An 18,984-nucleotide genomic window follows, 5' to 3' on the forward strand; every position below is an offset into this window, starting at 1 on the left:
CGCAGTGTTTGTATATAGTTTCAATATCTTGCATATAGACAAGAGATTATAAAGTATGTACAAGATTCCACACATTCAACTGACCTTGACAATCCTGCCTCCCTTTGCTCCTGTAGCCTTCCCACTAACAGTGGGTGGGAAGTATCTGTTCCTGAGTGTCTGTTCCTGAGCCTATTTTCCCAGTACTTTTCCACACTCCTGAGCAATGTTCCATAAAAACCTCAGCAGCTGAGCCAATAACTTGGGATGTCCCATTTAAAATATACAGTTGCTGTCAGTAACCCATGGAGGTTTCCGCAACCGCAGGCTAAATTTACCTCAGGTTTTGTTTGTTCGTTCAACCACACTGATGCGAACAAAAACAATCATGACAAAACCTTCTGCCTCTCCTTGAGCCTCCTCTGATCAGGCACTCGGTTGAGCCCCACTCACCCCCCCAAAAAACCCCTCAGTAATTCCTCCCAGTTTTAAATAAATACAAGCAGCAATAAGCAGAGATATCACAGCCTAGGGTCTCTGGGAGATGCCAACATGCCCTCTGAATTAGTTCAGAAGAACCTGCCCATAAGGAAATGGTTCTGCAAGTATTTTCATGAGGCCTCTGACTCCCCCTCAAAGTTTCAACCTGTGCTGCTCTGAGTCAGGGCTTTCACATCTTCTGCAGATCACCACTGAAAATGGAAATAAAACTTCATTGTGTACTCATCAACTGAAGGACCAGTTGCCACACAAAAGTCATATCTTTAAAACCCACTCCTTGTGGCCCAGTGGTTCACTCAGATGGCTGGACAAAGTCTGGGACACTGCTTTTCTCATAGAACTCAAAAGAAAAGGAGGAGGTGGAGGGTTGGATTTATAACCTGTCCATCACTCAGAGCCTCAAAATGGTTTACAATCTCCTTCCCTTCCTCTCCCCACAACAGACACCCTCTAAACTGCAGAGTCTTGTGAGCAAAAATTCTACTTTGTGAACTACTGGGATTAAAGTTGTGAGGTACTATATAAATTATTGTGCTCTGAGGTCATCTTTCCTGAGCTAAGACAAAAATGTGTAAGTTGGAAGCTAAAAATCATGCTAATTCAGCTTAGAGGGAACACTGCTTGAGAGGTAGGTGGGGCTGAGAGAGCTCTTGAGAGAATTGCTCTTGAGAGAACTATGATGGAGCCAAGGTCATCCAGCTGACTGCATGTTGAAGAGTGGGAAATCAAACCTGGTTCTCCATATTACAGTCCACTGCTCTTAATCACTACACTAAAAATGACTCCCACGCCAAACTGGCATAAAAGACCCCCAATCTTTCAAATACATATAGCCATCCTATCATCGTTGAACTGATTTTATTGTATGACTCATATATGAACTGTGATTTTATTGTATGACTCCCCTCTGGTCAAAGGAGCTCATTGTTAATAGAGAGAAATATTTATAACCCAGGCTCTTACCTACACTGTAGTTGTCAAGATGGCTTTTGGAAATACTACCACAGAGATTACAACTGACAAAAAACAAAGCAATCATAAAATTAATGAATACATTGGCATTTAAGCAGTAAAAAAAGTAAACATAAGTGACAGGAACTAAATATTAAAAATAATATTTTAAGAATGTCTAATGTACCAATAATCAGGGCAGAATTAAAACCAGGTAATTTAAGGGAGAAGTGACACACACACACACACTGTTACTTTCATGTGTGTTAAGTGCTGTCAAAACTCTTCTGATTTATGGTGACTCTATGGGCGTTTTCGCACTGACCTTCAAGTGGCGCGACCACCCTCTTCACACCGGAGGATCTGCGCGGATTTCGCACAAGAAGCGCCAGAGCACCCAAAAGAGCCGGCGACTTCCGTCGCGAAACCCGCTCAAACGGAAGAAGCAGGAAAACGTTTGAGCGGCTTTTGCGACAGAAGTCGCCGGCTCTTTTGGGTGCTCCGGCGCTTCTTGTGCGAAATCCGCGCAGATCCTCCGGTGTGAAGAGGGTGGTCGCGCCACTTGAAGGTCAGTGCGAAAACGCCCTATGAATTAAAGTCCTCTAAAAACGTCCTATCATTAAGAGCTTTTCTCAAGGCTTGCAAACTGAGGACTGCGGCTTCCTTGATAAGAGTCCATGTTGGGATTAACTGGTATCATTAAGCCAGTTCCCCCTAGTTAGCAGAGTGCTTAAAGCAAGCTACAAACGCAGGAGCATCACTTAACTAGGTTACTCAGCTTACAGGGCTACACAGAGCCATGTTGCAAGTTTAAAAGGAGAAAATACTCCTCTCTTTATTAGAGAAGCACACTCTGAATAGGAAAGGGTAGAGACAGGAGAGATTACTAACTTACTAGCTAAGGATGGAAGCAGATGGCAAGAGGGCCATCTGCCTCATGGTGCCACGAGCAGATGGCATGCTGTCTCTCCTGGTGTGTGGGGTAGAAGGTCAGAAGCATTGTGTGAGAGAGGGTTCCCTGAGAAAACAATCTACACTTCAAAGGGATAGAGGCAGAAGAGTATACACACAGGAAGGAAGTGTCAGCGTGACTGTCTAGCCATCTACTCTGTTGCCACAGTGTCTCGAGGTTGATACAGGGGACAGCGCCATCCCTTCCAACAGTCTATCCATCTCATGCTGGGTCTTTCTCCTTTCTTGCTGCTTTCAACTTAAGAAAATAAGAGAAGCCATGTTGGATCAGGCCAATGGCCCATCCAGTCCAGCACTCTGTGTCACACAGTGGCCAAAAAAAACCCAGGCACTATCAGGAGGTCCATCAGTGGGACCAGGACCCTAGAAGACCCCCCACAAGCACCAAGAATACAGAACACCACTGTCCCAGACAGAGAGTTCCAACAATACGCTGTGACTAATAACCACTGATGGATTTCTGCTTCATATGCTTATCCAGCCACTGATGGACCTCTGCTCCTGTTGTCTTTTCCACATGCAGCCAGTTGGGCGACTCAGGGCCTTAAGAAAAGTTTTATCATGGTGGCTCAAATATCCCTATCTTAGCTGAAAAATTGGACAGAGCCCCTCCATCCAATGCGGTGTAGTGGTTAAGAGCAGTGTAGTTAATCTGGAGAACCGGGTTTGATTCCCCACTCCTCCACATGTAGCCATCTGGGTGCCCTTGGGCCAGTCACAGTTCTCTCAGAACTCTCTCAGTCCCACCTGCCTCTCAAGGTGCCTGTTGTGGAGAGAGGAAAGGAAGGAGATTGTAAGCCACTTTGAGACTCCTTAGGGCAGAGAAAAGCAGGGTATGAAAACCAACTCCTCTTCTTGGACTAGATGACTCTTGAAGTGCCTTCCAACTCAACAGTTCTATGATTCTTCCCTCGCATATCCACACGCACTTTTTAAACAATTGGCTTGCCAGAAGACTGTACCATTCCCATTTCATCAAACAGTATCTCTTTGGTTGGTTTGCTGGTGAAGAGCACTCCAGCCCTGAATTGCAGAGGTGGGGTTGCTTAATAGAAAGGTCAAGCGTTTGCTATCCACAATTGCATTGCGTGCGCAAGGGGAGGCCGCTTTCCCTATTCCCCCCTCGCTATTTCTCGAGCACATTGTTTCCAGTGACAGCATTGGTTATTGTACCTGAAGTCTCGGTCAAATCTGATCCAAGGGGGAAGATGCACAATAAAAGATAAGGAAAGGTCAGCCTCCTGAATAACATTAAAGACATTTGTCAGAGTCAAAGGAGGCCAGATTCTCTTGCGATCAACCCACTTCAGATTTAATTCTGCACATGGAGGGGGGAAAGGTCCTTGTCTGTCTTTCGCTGGATCTAGGCGGGTAGTCGTGTTGGTTTGAAGCAGCAGGACAAAGTTGAAGTCCAGTGGCACCTTTAAGACCAAAAAAGTTTCATTCAAGGTATAAACATCTGCCCACCAGTCTCCAATTTTGATGTGTTTGTTTCCTTCACTGTATTCCACCACCCCCTCCTTGGAACTGAACCCAAATACATGGTAACTGGGCTAATTATTCCTGTTTTGTCCTCGAGTCTGTTGCGCATCTTCATTAAGCTGCTCACTCTCTACCTATGCCCAGGGCTTTTATTGTAGCAGGAACTCCTTTGCATATTAGGTCACACCTCCCTGATGTAGCCAATCCTCCTGGAGCTTACAGTAGGCCCTGTACAAAGAGCCCTGTAAGCTCTTGGAGGATTGGCTACATCAGGGAGGTGTGACCTAATATGCAAAGGAGTTCCTGCTACAAAAAGAGCCCTGCCTATGCATGTGGACTGGTGGTTTCCGTTTCATTGTCTCTGGGGAAGTGTGTGCCTTGAAAAGAACTTCGTTGGTCTTAAAGGTGCCACAGAACTCAAACTTCATTCTGTTGCTTCAGAACAACATGGCTCCCCCAGCTGAATCTACTGTAATGAACAGTAGAATGTAATGTAATTTGGAGCAGTAAATTGGAATGTATTTCTCTGGTCTTGGGACAGGGGAGATAACGCTACACAGCCAATCAGCCCACGTCAAAGAAAAAGATGCTGCAAGGTCACCTCCATACTTGAGAGGAGATGGATGAACATAATGGCAGGGTATGAATTAATTACTCTCAGCATCCCACAATTAAGGATACATCTGCCTCCAATTTTGACATATTTATTTCCTTCAGTATGTTTCCCCTGGAAATGAAATCCAAACAAATGGTAACCATATAAACTAAGCTCATGATTTCTGTTTGGTCACTGAATCTATTAAAAATCTTGATTATGCTGTATGCTTATTGCTGCTCACCCTCTACTTATATGTATGGACTGGTAATTTCTACTTCATTGTTTCTGAAGGAGTGCGCGTGCACACGAAAGCTCATACTTTGAATAAAACTTTTTTGGTCTTAAAGGTGCTAACTGGACTTAAACTTTGTTTCTCTGGATCTGTTCTCCCAGTAGACTCATAAAGCAAGAAGAGTCGGGGAGGAACGGTGGCTCAGTGGTAGAGCATCTGCTTGGTAAGCAGAAGGTCCCAGGTTCAATCCCCGGCATCTCCAAAAAAAGGGTGCAGGCAAAGAGGTGTGAAAAACCTCAGCTTGGGACCCTGGAGAGCCGCTGCCAGTCTGAGAAGACAATACTGACTTTGATGGACCAGGGGTCTGATTCAGTATAAAGCAGCTTCATATGTTCAGTTGAGCCACTCTAGCTTCTAGCCTGGTTTTTAACAGTTGGGTCTGATGTACAAAACATGATTGCCACCTGAAAGCTGTTCTCATCAGTCCTCTGTGACAGCTGCCACCCAGTGATGAGCCATCGGTGTGCAATGGGGATTCAGTTAGTTCCTCCAAACTTTATTAGTATGGTTGCCAACCTCCAGGAACTATTACAATGGATTTCCAGATGACCAAGCTCAGTTCACCTGGGGGGAGGGGGAAATGGCTGCTTTGGAGGTTATCATGCCATAGAGTCCACCCTCCAAAGCATCCATGTTCTCCAGGGGAACTGATCACTGTAATCTGGAGATCAGTTTAACAGCAGGAGATTCCAGGCCCTACCTGGAGGCTGACAACAGCTCCAGTGCCTATTTTTGAGAGGTGGCATCTACTGATGGAACTACACACAGGGCTTTGTTGTATATTAACCCCACAGCTTTTTTTGTAGCAGTCCTTTGCATATTAGGCTATACCGCCCTGATGTAGCCAATCCTTCTGGAGCTCACAGTAGGCCCTGTACTAAGAGCCCTGTAAGCTCTTGGAGGATTGGCTACATCGGGAGGGCGTGGCCTAATATGCAATGGAGTTCCTGCTACAAAAAAAAAATAGCCCTGAATGCCACCATTTTTTTTAACTGCTTCTCTAGAGGTCTTGCTGAACTTTAAAAAACACCTGGTTAATGACTCTTCTTCATGGTTCTTATTTAAAGGTAAAAGGTAAAGTTCTTATTTATCCATTAAAATATTTTCAGAATACAATCCCATATCTTCCATGGGTTTATCTTGTTTTGCCCTAATTGGCCAGAATCATGGGAGGAGACTATGCGATGTAGAGTGACATTCCTCTGCATTACTTGTGGAACAATAATGACAGAGCATCTGCTTGGTGTGCAAAACATACCAGTTTCAACCCCTGGCATCTCCACTTTGAAGGATATTAGGTAGCAGGTGAAGTAAAAGACCTCTGTGTGATAATCTGGAGAACCACGACCAGGCAGAGTGGACAAGACTAACATGTATAAGTCCCATAGTCTGATTCAGTATAAAGTAAATGCATGTGTCCATGGAATTTTTTTCCCTCATAATCTGCTCCTGTTTCAAAAATCAGAGTGCACAGTGGGCCACAAAGCACTTTGGCAAAATGAATAAAACCACAGCACCGCTAATACTTAACCCCAGAGGCATTTTTAACATATGTGTGTGAGAGAGTGATTGGATTTATACTCCACTCTTTACTACCCAAAGGAGTCTCAGAGCAGCTTACAAATCTCCTTCCCCTTCCCCTCCCCACAACAGACACCCTGTGAGGGAGATGGGGCTGAGAGAGCTCTGAGAGAACTGCTCTTGAGCAGAACAGCCTTGAGAGAACTTGTGGCTGACCCAAAGTCACACCAGCAGGTGCATGTGGAGGAGTAGGGAATCAAACCTGGTTCTCCCAGATAAGAATCCACAAACTTAACCACTACACCAAACTGCCTCTCATATCCCTGTCTAATTCTAAGGGCACAAAACATAAACTTTAGCATAGACAAAGTAACATGCCTGTCATTTAGGGTTGCCAGGTCTGTGTTGGAAAATACCTGCAGACTTTGGGGGTGGATCCAGGAGAGGGTGGGGTTTGGGGAAGGGAGGGGCCTCAGCATGGTACACTGCCATAGAGTCCAGCCTTTTTCTCCAGGGAAGCTGATCTCTGCCAGCTGGAGATGGGTTGTAAAAGTGGGAGATCTCCAGGCCCCACCTGGAGGCTGGCAACCCTACTATCATTACTAGCCAAAAGATACAACAGATGAAAATCATATGAACAGGAAGGACACCTACTCAAAAAAGGCAATACATATTTCTTATGGACAAAGACAGGTCCACTTAATTATCATGTAGCCAATGCTATCCCTCAATTTTCCCTTTGAACTTGATTAAAGTAGGTTCCTTTGGCGGCATTTTAAAGGGGCAATTTCTTGGAAAGTGACAAGATTTGCTCGGAACTAGCAAGACATTGTGTGGCTGTTCCCCTTAAATACAGGGGTTTCCTGCTTTCTTCCTGCGGGGAAAAATTCTAGCATAGAAAAAGCCTGGGTTGTCTTACAGCGCATGACTGCCTCAAGCAGTTTCACGTAAAGTGTTGGGGTTTTTTTTTATTTTGGTAGATTTCTCCCTATAGGCTTGATCTTTCCAACTTGTAAAAGGTTCCCCTCCACTTCCTTCTCTTTAGGCACCTATCTGCACAGTGCCTTGAACCTTTTAACCCTGGGCTCCCTCTCTAAGGTGTTTTCTGCTAGCAAACAGAGCAGAACATACAACTGTGTTAATTGGCGCCTTCTCCTGGACGATCATAAGGCTAGTGTGTACTAGTTCTTTACTTGTTCTACATTGTATGAACCGATGGCAGGCATTTGAGACTCAAAGGATGTAGGAGGGAGTCTTTGACATTATCAAGAGACCATGCTATAATTTTCATTTTGCACTAGGGATGCCAGCTTCCAGGTGGGAACTGGGGATCCCCCAGAATTATAGCTCATCTCTATACTACAGAGAACAGTTCTTCTGGAGAAAGTGGATGCTTTGGAGAGTGGGCTCTGTGACAGAAGAAGAAGAGACTCAGGCCGTTTTCGCACTTAGCGTTTGCTCCCCTTTTTCCGCGGCGCAATTATGTCCAGAGCATTTTTCTCGTTTTCCCACTAGTGACTCTTTGCGGCGTCGCCTTCCCTGAAGCCCCGGCTCAAATCGTTTTCCCACTGGCATCGGCTTGAGTCCGATGCCCTGTCAATCATTTTTTTTTTTAAGCGCAAGTCTGGTCGCGTAATGACGTACTAACGTACTAACGTAACATCGAGCTGCTGCCTCCCCTTCATTTCTTGGACAAACCGCATCACGTGTGCTGCTGCTGCTTATGGATTGGCTGCAGCTGTAGAATCCTCCACAGCCCTTTATGTATTAACGGAAGCATTCACAGTGGAGAATCCTAGCACTAGATTCCCCCCCCCAAATTCTGAAGCACTAGATCCCCCCCCCCCCCAAATTTCCTCCGCTCTCTTTCCCCTCCCCGGCTGGCGCTTGCAACGGGGACCTGACTGATTCCTGCTGCCAGAGCTCCCCCCCCCGCTCCATTCTCTCCTTCCCCTTCTGTGGCGCGTGTGAGGAGCTCGGTCGCGTCTACTTTCTAACCGAGCGGAATGTAGCCAGGGAGAAGAATGCAGGACTCCAACTTCCCATTTTATACATGGCGATTTTGTGCAGGTCCAGAAATCCTGGTGGCACAGCTGAGGGAGGCATTCCCTTCTTAAAACACACACACATGGACGCTGTGGCCCGCACCGGCACTACATTCCCCCCCCCCCCCCAGCAATGGTCGTTTTCGCATTATCGAGATAACGCAACAGCGGAATAACGCAACTAAAGTCAATAATAAAAAAAAATTCTAACGAAACCAATTGAAGTGCCAATTGAGGCTATTCCAGGAGGGTTTTTTTTTTTTCTATTTGTTAATTTCGAAATATCGCTATTACGCAAAACTGTGAAGTTTAAAAAAAAAAAAATGGCCGTGCCGGCACTTTGGGGAAGCGCCGCGAAATGCTGATGATTGGCCAAGCGGGTGGATGGGGTGGGAGGACGGAAAGGGAGAGGGTGACGCCCCCAAAGCAGTCGATCCGGCGTGGATGGATTTCGCACAGGAAACTCCGCTGAGTGGATCCGGAGTGGATCCGGAGGTTTTCGGAAACTCCGGCAACTTGCTGAAAAACATACTCCGGCGTAAAATCCCTGAAGCGCCGGAGCAAAGCGCAGCGCCGGAGCAACATGTGCGAAATCCAAGAGAAGATCCGGAGGTAAATGGGGCGCTACGCCGGAGCAAACGCTAGTGGGAAAACGGCCTCAGAGTGGCTTACAATCTCCTATATCTTCTTCCCCCCCCCCCCCACAACAGACACCTGTGAGGTGAGTGGGGCTGAGAGGACTCTCACAGCAGCTGCCCTTTCATGGACAACTCTTGCGATAGCTATGGCTAACCCAAGGCCATTCCAGCAGGTGCAAGTGGAGGAGTGGGGAATTAAACTGAGGTCTCTGTCCTCCACAAGTTCCACACCCAGATTGCTAGGATTTCCCAACCTGTATCTGGTAACCCTACTACCCCTCCATCCCAGGTTAGTGGTCAGGGGGAACCTGGCAATTCTGTTTTGCACCCTGACTTAGACCTCTCTCTCTCTTTCGCTATCTCCTGTTTCTGTCTCTGTCTCTGTCTTCTGTTTCTGTCTCTCTCTTATCAGCATATTCTAACCAGGGTGCACCGATAAACCTGTGGACAGAGTAGGCAGGAATAGAATAGCAATAATCACATCCAAAATTCCATTTGTTTTGGTTGTTTTGAGGAGGGACGGTGGCTCAGTGCTAGAGCATCTGCTTGGTAAGCAGAAAGCCCCAGGTTCAGTCCCCGGCATCTCCAACTAAAAAAGGGTTCAGGTAAATATGCATGAAAAACCTCTGCTTAAGAACATAAGAGAAGCCATGTTGGATCAGGCCAATGGCCAATCCAGTCCAACACTCTGTACACACAGTGGCCATGTTGGATCAGGCCAATGGCCCATCCAGTCCAACGCTCTGTACATATAGTGGCCAAAAAACCCCAGTGGCCAAAAAAAAACAGCTTGAGAAACCCTGGAGAGCTGCTGCCAGTCTGAGTAGATAATACTGACTTTGATGGACCAAGGGTCTGATTCAGTATAAGGCAGCTTCATATGTTCATTTTCATATTAATTTACCTTCATTTTATATCAGAAACACATTTCTGGCCATAGCTTATTTTGTTCTCCACCCAACTTCCGTGGAGTTTTGGATGAAGCTGAATGAAGCTTTCAGGGGCTGTGCATTTTACCAAAGGACCCCTACCTGACAGATGTCTGACAGAGAAAAGAAAGCCTCTCCGATCTAAGGTCAAGCTATGACTAGGGGGGAAAACCCAATCTCAAACAACAGAAAATATTTATGCTACAACCTTGGGCTGATTTTCGTTTCCAAGTGCCACCGAATGGGGTGAGGACAAGGAAACAGAGGGGTCGCTTTGCATCTCTTCTGACCGTACCTCAGCTACGATAGCCAAAGAACATATTTTTCCAATTCCTGAAAATCTGTCTGAGAGCTAATTTTGGCAGAAAAAAATGGAATCAGAACATAGCAGACAAATAAAGCACTAATTACAGAGCTAGAAAGGACTCATTTTAAGTATTACATTATGCATATCTCCACTTGTAGAAACAGGTGCGGGATCCGGTCAAGCTACTGTAAAGCTTTGTGAAATGTAAATACAGCAGGCAATCTCACAGTAGGAAGCGGTCACGGTCTCCAAAACTACATGCAAGGGTGCTGAATTTGCACTGACATTTAGTTGTCTGTTTTAATGCAATAGAGCGGCCCCGTGGCACAGAGTGGTAAAGCAGCTGTACTGCAGTATTGTGGTCTGAACTCTCTGCTCATCACAACCTGAGTTCAATTCCGGCGAAAGCTGGTTCAGGTAGCCGGCCCAAGGTTGACTCAGCCTTCCATCCTTCCGAGATCGGTAAAATGAGTACCCAGCTTGCTGGGGGGAAAGTGTAGATGACTGGGGAAGGCAATGGCAAACCACCCCGTAAAAAAGTCTGCCGTGAAAATGTTGTGAAAGCAACGTCACCCCAGAGTCGGAAACGACTGGTGCTTCCACAGGGGACCTTTTCTTTCCTTTCCTTTCATGCAATATATGTATTGCTGATAAAAACAAAAAATGTTTTATAGTAAGTATACCTGGGCAATATTGCAGAAGAGGCTATATTTCTGTGCTGGCTCTGCTGGCCCTCACCATGGGTGGCCAGAGAAGAAAGAGTGCCCATCTCCCCGTTGGTAAGAGGAAACAGGGGAGAAAAGCAAGTCTGTTGACTAAAAATTGCCGAATGTTGGTTCCATCCAGGGCTTTTTTGAGCAGGAATGCAATTCCAGCTGACTTGGTGTCAGGGGTGTGGCCTAATATGTAAATGAGTTCCTGCTGGGCTTTTTCTACCAAAAAAAGCCCTGGTTCCAATACAGGGAGGTACCTCATCAAGGGGGAAACTGTTATATAGACAGTGAATGACACTGCAATTAAATGTCCCAGAGAGAGTGCATGTAATGCTTTTGCTAAGATCAAACAGGTGAAAGATTGTTGTAACAGATAGGGTTGGGATGCCAATCAATTTCTCAGTCCCATTTTGTCAATTACCTGATCAACTATTTATTACTTGATCATGACCAAATGCAACACTCTGATCCAGGACTGTCCTGTCTGGATGGGAAAATCCTGAAGATGAAGTATTACAATGCCACAACATCCAATAATATGTGGATCCAGCCAGAGTGAGGGTTACCATCCTCAAGGTACTGAGTAGAGTTCTCCAGGAACTGATCTCCTGACTAAAGAGATTAGCTTCCCTGGATGTAGTGTGGCAGCTTCAGAGGGTGGAAGTCCTAGGAGAAACAGAAGTCCTAGAGCAACATCACATTCCCAATGAGCTGACTTCCCTCTCAGAACTCTGCACTCCTCAAGTACCTCAAGTACAAGAATTTCCCAAGCCAACACTGGTCAATCTTGGTCTTGTATAAGTGACAATCCATCTTCTCACTGCATCAGTGGGTAGCTAGATGTATACAGTGATGGTGGATGCATTTATAGTGTAGTTCACTGCAAAGGTTTAGGTTTTGTAAACACAGATAGGCTGCTTAATGCAGCTCCATTTTTTTAATATAAAACCAGAGATACGGCTGCAGCCTGTATAATGGCATCATTCAAATACATTGCATATGTAGGATCTTGTAGATAAGCCAGAAAAGGGGTAAATTCTCTGAGATAAGGGGTAAATTCTCTGAGATGAGGAGGCATGTGAAGAGGAAACTGAAAGGAAAGGTAAATGCAGTCAAAACCCTTGAGGAAGCTTGGAGGCTATTTAAAACTACAATCCTAGAAGCTCAGAAAAAATATATACCACAAGCTAGGAAAGGCACAAACAGGTATAAGAGAAGGCCTGCATGGTTAACAAACAAAGTAATGGAGGGTGTAAAAGGTAAGAAGGACTCCTTTAAGCAGTGGAAAGCTAGTCCAAGTGAAATTAATAAAAGGGAACACAGGTTGTGGCAAATCAAATGCAAGACTGTGATCAGGCAGGCAAAAAGGGACTATGAGGAGCATATTGCAAAAAACATAAAGACCAACAATAAAAATTTCTTCATGTATATTAGAAGCAGGAAACCAGCCAGGGAGGCAGTGGGGCCCTTGGATGACCAAGGGGTAAAAGGATTACTGAAGGACGATAGGGAAATGGCTGAGAAGCTGAATGCATTTTTTGCCTCCATCTTCACTGTGGAAGATGAGAAGTGTTTGCCCGCTCCAGAACCACTTATTTTGGAAGGTGTGTTGAAAGACCTGAGTCAGATTGAGGTCTTACAACTGATAGACGAATTAAAATCTAATAAGTCACCAGGTCTGGATGGCATAATTCCAAGAGTTCTGAAAGAACTCTAAGTTGAAATTGTGGATCTCCTGACAAAAATATGTAATCTTTCATTGAAATCTGCCTCCGTTCCTGAGGACTGGAAGGTAGCAAATGTCACCCCCATCTTTAAAAAGGGTTCCAGAGGAGATCCGAGAAATTACAGGCCAGTCAGTCTGACTTCAATACCGGGAAAGTTGGTAGAAACCATTATCAAGGACAGAATGAGTAGGCACATTGATGAACACGAGTTATTGAGGAAGACTCAGCATGGGTTCTGTAAGGGAAGATCTTGCCTCATTAACCTGTTACATTTTTTTGAGGGGGTGAACAAACATGTGGACAAAGGGGACCCAATAGATGTTGTTTACCTTGACTTCCAGAAAGCTTTTGATAAAGTTCCTCATCAAAGGCTCCTTAGTAAGCTCAAGAGTCATGGAGTAAAAGGACAGATCCTCTTGTGGATCAAAAACTGACTAATTAATAGGAAGCAGAGAGTGAGTGTAAATGGGCAGTCTTCGCAGTGGAGGACGGTAAGCAGTGGGGTGCCGCAGGGTTCAGTACTGGATCCCATGCTCTTTAACTTGTTCATAAATGATTTGGAGTAAGCAGTGAAGTGACCAAGTTTGCAGATGACACTAAATTGTTCAAGGTGATGAGAACCAGAGAGGATTGTGAGGCACTCCAAAGGGATCTGTTGAGGCTGGGTGAGTGGGCGTCAACGTGGCAGATGAGGTTCAATGTGGCCAAGTGCAAAGCAATGCACATTGAGGCCAAGAATCCCAGCTACAAATACAAGCTGATGGGGTGTGAACTGGCAGAGACTGACCAAGAGAGAGATCTTGGGGTCGTAGTAGATAACTCACTGAAAATGTCAAGACAGTGTGCGATTGCAATAAAAAAAGGCCAACGCCATGCTGGGAATTATTAGGAAGGAAATTGAAAACAAATCAGCCAGTATCATAATGCCCCTGTATAAATCGATGGTGCGGTCTCATTTGGAATACTGTTACAATTTGGGTCACCGCACCTCAAAAAGGATATTATAGCATTGGAAAAAGTGCAGAAAAGGGCAACTAGAATGTTTAAAGGTTTGGAACACTTTCCCTATAAAGAAAGGTTAAAACGCTTGGGGTTTTTTAGGTTGGAGAAACGTCGACTGCGGGATGACAGGATAGAGGTTTGCAAGATAATGCATGGGATGGAGGGATGTATTTCTCACAATACAAGAACTCGTGGGCATTTAATTAAATTGCTGAGCACTCAGGCTAAAACAGATAGAAGGAAGTACTTCTTCACCCAAAGGGTGATTAACACTGCCACAGGAGGTGGTGGCGGCTACAAGCATAGCCAGCTTCAAGAGGGGGTTAGACAAAAATATGGAGCAGAGGTCCATCAGTGGCTACTAGCCACAGTGTATATATACACACTGGCCTGATCCAGCATGGCTTCTCTTATGTTCTTATGTTCAGAAAGTGGTACCCAAGGTTATTGCTCTCATTCAAATGATTGCCTAATGGATGCCTGAAGTCACTCATCTGACGGTACAATGCAAAGGAGAAAGGAAACTTTCTCCTGAGATAGGTAGTTCACCAGATTCTACTATTTTTCCAGTAGGTGAGAAAGTATTTCCTTCCTAAAGAGTGTTAATCAAATGACTTCTGCACATGCTTAGAAAGGCCTCCAACACCACTGGGAAACTAATTGACACAACCCAACACCCAAGAGCTGAGACTACTAGCATTACCAAGTGGCTCACTGCAATGGGCAGCCTCACTTCCTCACTTGATAGAGCAGCAGGATGAAAAGGGTGGGAGAACATTGCCATGAACATCGTGACATCACTTCCCATTGTGCTCCCAGAAGTTATGTCACAGCATTCACGATGCTGTAGGAATTTCCCCAGTCTTTATGGTAAACAGAGTCCCCTTGAAGAACAGGTTGCACTTCCCTTGAAGGAAGAGGTCCATGGTCAGGAAGTGCTCTGGGACCCAGGCCTAATGCTACATCCTTTCTCTCTCACCATTTTATATGTCCTAAAACTAGGCTTCCCAATCCCCAGGTCCCAGCAGGGGATCCCCCGGTTTTACAGGCTTCCCCCCTCCCCCAGCCAGCTGGCCAGCGGGGGAAGCCCAACCCCACAGCCATTATGCACCTCCATGAACGGTTCCCATAGGGAATGATGGGGAATTGATCTGCGGGTATTGGGGGCTCTGGGGGGGACTGTTTTTGAGGTAGAGGTGCCAAATTTTCAGTATAGCATCTAGTGCCTCTCCCCAAAATACCTCCCAAGTTTCAAAAGGATTGGACCAGGGGGTCCAATTCTATGAGCCCCAAAAGAAGGTGCCCCTATCCTTCATTATTTTCTATGGAAGGAAGGCATTTTAAAAGGTGTGCTGTCCCTTTAAATATGATGTCCAGAACTCCCTTGGAGTTCAATTATGCTTGTCACACCCTTGCTCCTGGCTCCGCCCCATGTCTCCTGGCCCCACCCCCCAAAATCTACTGGCTCCACCCCCAAAGTCCCCAGATATTTCTTGAATTGGACGCGGCAACCCTACCTAAAACAGTGAAATGCAAAAAAAAATGAGTCAGCATGCTGGCCACCAAGGGGAATAAATTATCCAAGCTGTATTGTTCTTTTTACCACATTAATTGGTTATTCTTCTTACCACATTAAATGATTATTAATCTTACATCCCTTTACCAATTGATACACTAGTCCAGGAGTGGCCAGACTGTGACTTGGGAGCTATATGTGGCTCTTTCACACATATTGTATGGCTCTCAAAGCCCCCACCATCCTGTCAACCAACTTGGAGAAGGCATTTTGGCAAGAGAGCCAGTTTGGTGTAGCGGTTAAGTGCAAAGACACTTATCTGGGAGAACCAGGTCTGATTCCCCATTCCTCCACTTACAGCTGCTGGAATGGCCTTGGATCAGCCATAGCACTTGCAGGAGTTGTCCTTGAAAGGGCAGCTGCTGTAAGAGCTCTCTCAGCCCCACTTACCTCACAGGATGTCTGTTGTGGGGGCGGGGGAGGTAAAAGAGATTGTGACTGCTCTGAGATTCAGAGTATAGGGCGGGATATAAATCCAATATCTTTTTCTTCTTCTTCATTTGTTTCTTTCAGGCACTTCTCCAAGTAAAGCCAGCCAGCAGCTTGGAGAATGCATTTAAAGTTAAAGTTGCTTTTTTTTTCTACCCCTCTCTCTCCACCCTCCCCATCTATTTTCCTTCCTTCCTTCCTTCCTTGTCTTGTTTGCGGTTCTCAGAAATCTGATATTCATGTCTCAAGGCTCTCAAACATCTGACGTTTATTCTATGTGGCTCTTACGTTAAACAAGTTTGCCAACCCCCGCACTAGTCTTTTTCCAGTGTTAAGGGCTTGGTAACTTGTAGAATTGCCCTACAATCACTGTTAGTTCTAGAGACCTCTGCATAAGAGATTTTGGTTGTGGTTCATGTCAAAGTTGTTTCAAGCCATTCCTCATTCTTGGTAATCTTTGTTGGGGATCTCAGTAATATTACAAATCCAAAGAGGGTCAGAGAATTATGTTATCTTGGAAATGAACAGTGGTCCCACTTTGCAGCCAGCAACCCAGAGGGACCAAAATCTCAATCATTCCAGAAGATTCTAGTCCATGTGACATTTAAAACTGAACCACTGTGGTCCTTGTACCTGTCAGGCAGGTAATGCAACCTGACAGATGAATCTGTCACATGTTTACCATGCTGCATTGACACAGAAGGCAGAAGAAGAGGACATTTTCCCCTACTAAATCAAGCCTTGATTTAATTTCCCCATCTTACATTTCAAGAGTCCCCTCACCTGGAACCAAGAGTGCATTTTTATATATCACGCACTAGGTCAGAGGTGGCCAAATTGTGGCTCAAGAGCCACATGAGGCTCTTTCACACACATCATGCGGCTCTTGAAGTCCCCACTGCCCCATCAGCTGACTTGGAGAAGGCATTTCTCTCTTTAAATCACTTCTCCAAGCCAAGCCAGCCAGCAGCTTGGAGAATGCATTTAAAGTTAGAGTTGCTTTTTTCCACCTCTCTCTTCCTACCCCAGCTATTTTCCTTCCTTCCTTCCTCTCAAACATCTGACATTCATGTCTTGTGGTTCTCAAACACCTGATATTTATTCTATGTGGCTCTTATGTTAAGCAGGCTATTTATCCAAATGATCAGGAAAAGCTCACTCCAGTTAAACTGTTGCCTGGAACAGAAACCGATGCTAAAAGCCGAGCAATTGTAAAGCCAAGCGGGGTTATTCGTGCTGCTTTGGGAAAACCTGGCATTCACTTCATATTGTATTACAGTAAATGTCAGCAACTTGTGATGAATGTTGAACTGGGAAGTTTTAGAGGGTATGAAATTCAGTGGGAAATGCCAGATATGTTTCTATCATGAATCTGTTTTGTTTCTTAGCATAGGAAATCCTTCACCTGAAGGACTCAGTTGCCTGTGACGTTTATTGGTCAGTGTCAGAATCTTCTGACATTTTCCTTTGGGTCTGCTTATCAAGACTTACCAATACATTTACCATACATCTGCATGTCTGTATGAGCATCATTTTAATAATGTGAAATATATGCATTAGACAGGGGTGGCCAACGGTAGCTCTCCAGATGTTTTTTTGCCTACAACTCCCATCAGCCCCAGCCATTGGCCATGCTGGCTGGGACTGATGGGAGTTGTAGGCTGCTCAAAAAAGCCGTGTTTATTACTGGTTATTATTTTACTAATATGGATTAATAAACTGTAGTTGTTAGTTTTGTACTGGTTCCTTACAAACACGTACTTAGTACTTTGTGTACAAGAGTAGTGGTTGGAGTAGAATCCAGGAGACCCAGTTTCAGATCCCTAATATGCCAAATAAGCTTGCTTTGGCCAGTCACACACTCTTAGCCCAACCTCCCTTGAAGGTTTGTTGTGAGGATAAAGTAAAGGAGACAAGGACCATGTAAGTAAGGTTGCCAAGTCCCCTGTGTTCTCCAGCGAGGGATTTTCGTGTATGCGCGAAGCACGTGCATGACGCAATGACGTTACTTGGAAGCGACATCATCACGCCAGCAATGGCACACACCGGCTGCTCTAAGCGTTTCCGGAAAAACTCTATAGTTTTCCTGGAAGCTCTAGCCGCTTTGGAGGGAAAAACTCTATGGTACCTATTGTACCATAGAGATTTTCTCTCCCAAATGGCTAGAGCATCCAGGAAAACCATAGAGTTTTCCCAGAAACGGCTAGAGTGGCCGCTGTACGCCATCATCGTGATGTCACTTCTGGGTGATGACATCGTGGCAGTGACATTGGGGTGGGTTGGGAACCTCCTGGGCGGAGGAACCCCCGCCCGGACTGGGGGCTTGGTAGTCCTACAAGTTAGCCACCAAGGGTTCCCTTTGTGGGGAAAGGTGAGGTATAAAAGTAGTAAATAAATAAATACATTTCCAAGATATCACCTTAGGTAAAATGCTTAGCAAGAAGGTGTCGTCATATCCTAACATGATCTGGGGTAGTTTTTCTATGGGTAAAGTAATTGTAAGCCTAATTTCTACCATTATAACCCAGTCTGCTTGCTTTGAGCCAAACAGCAGTAGTGTACAGGCAGGGCTGGCCCTGCCACTGGGCAAATTAGGCCATTGCCTAGGGTGCTGGCCTTCTGGGGGTGCCGAATTGGATGCTCCCCCATGGGACTCAGCGATGTTATCAGTGCAACGGGGGGAGGTGCCAGAAGTTAGCCTTGCCTAGGGTGCCAGACAGTCTAGGGCCGGCCCTGGGTACAAGCCATTTTGTTTCAGCTTCCTGACCCATATGTCCATTGCAGAAGGCATCCCAAACTAGTATCCTGGAAATTTACTGGAAAGTCTATCAAAACCTCGGGGGGGGGGGGGGGGTTGTAGCAGGAACTTTTCTGGCCCAATGTCACCCAGTGAGATTTCATGGCAGAGTTGAGATATTGTATCTGGATCTCCCAGATTCTACATCAGCAATCTAATCACCCCATCATGCTGGCTGTTATATATAATACACGGGGCTTTTGTTGTAGCAGGAATTCCTTTGCATATTAGGCCACACACCCCTGATGCAGCCAATCCCCCCCCCCCCCAAGAGCTTACAAGACACTTAGCACAGGGCCTACTGTAAACTCCATAAGGATTGGCTACATCGCGGGGTTGGGGGGGGTGGCCTTATATGCAAACGAGTTGCTGCTACAAAAAAAAAACAGCCCTGATAATACCAGATAAGACTGCAGGATATAAAATTTATCGAAATTCTGTAGCACAGTTTTTCCCTCCATTTTTTTTTCCTAAAAGAGAAAAGCAGAAATTTTTACAGGGGTAGGGGGTGGGAATGTAATATAT

The 18,984-nt window shown here is 45.4% G+C and overlaps 2 protein-coding genes across 2 annotated transcripts in view; one reads left to right on the top strand and one right to left on the bottom strand.

Annotated features, from left to right (window-relative positions):
• Window positions 1-18,984, top strand: part of PBX1 (PBX homeobox 1) — a 696,336-nt gene that overhangs the window by 620,748 nt on the left and 56,604 nt on the right. The window lies entirely within an intron of this gene.
• Window positions 1-18,984, bottom strand: part of RXRG (retinoid X receptor gamma) — a 55,928-nt gene that overhangs the window by 30,442 nt on the left and 6,502 nt on the right. The window lies entirely within an intron of this gene.

This window comes from Heteronotia binoei, chromosome 2 (assembly GCF_032191835.1).
Source record: "Heteronotia binoei isolate CCM8104 ecotype False Entrance Well chromosome 2, APGP_CSIRO_Hbin_v1, whole genome shotgun sequence".
NCBI classification, from domain to species: domain Eukaryota; kingdom Metazoa; phylum Chordata; class Lepidosauria; order Squamata; family Gekkonidae; genus Heteronotia; species Heteronotia binoei.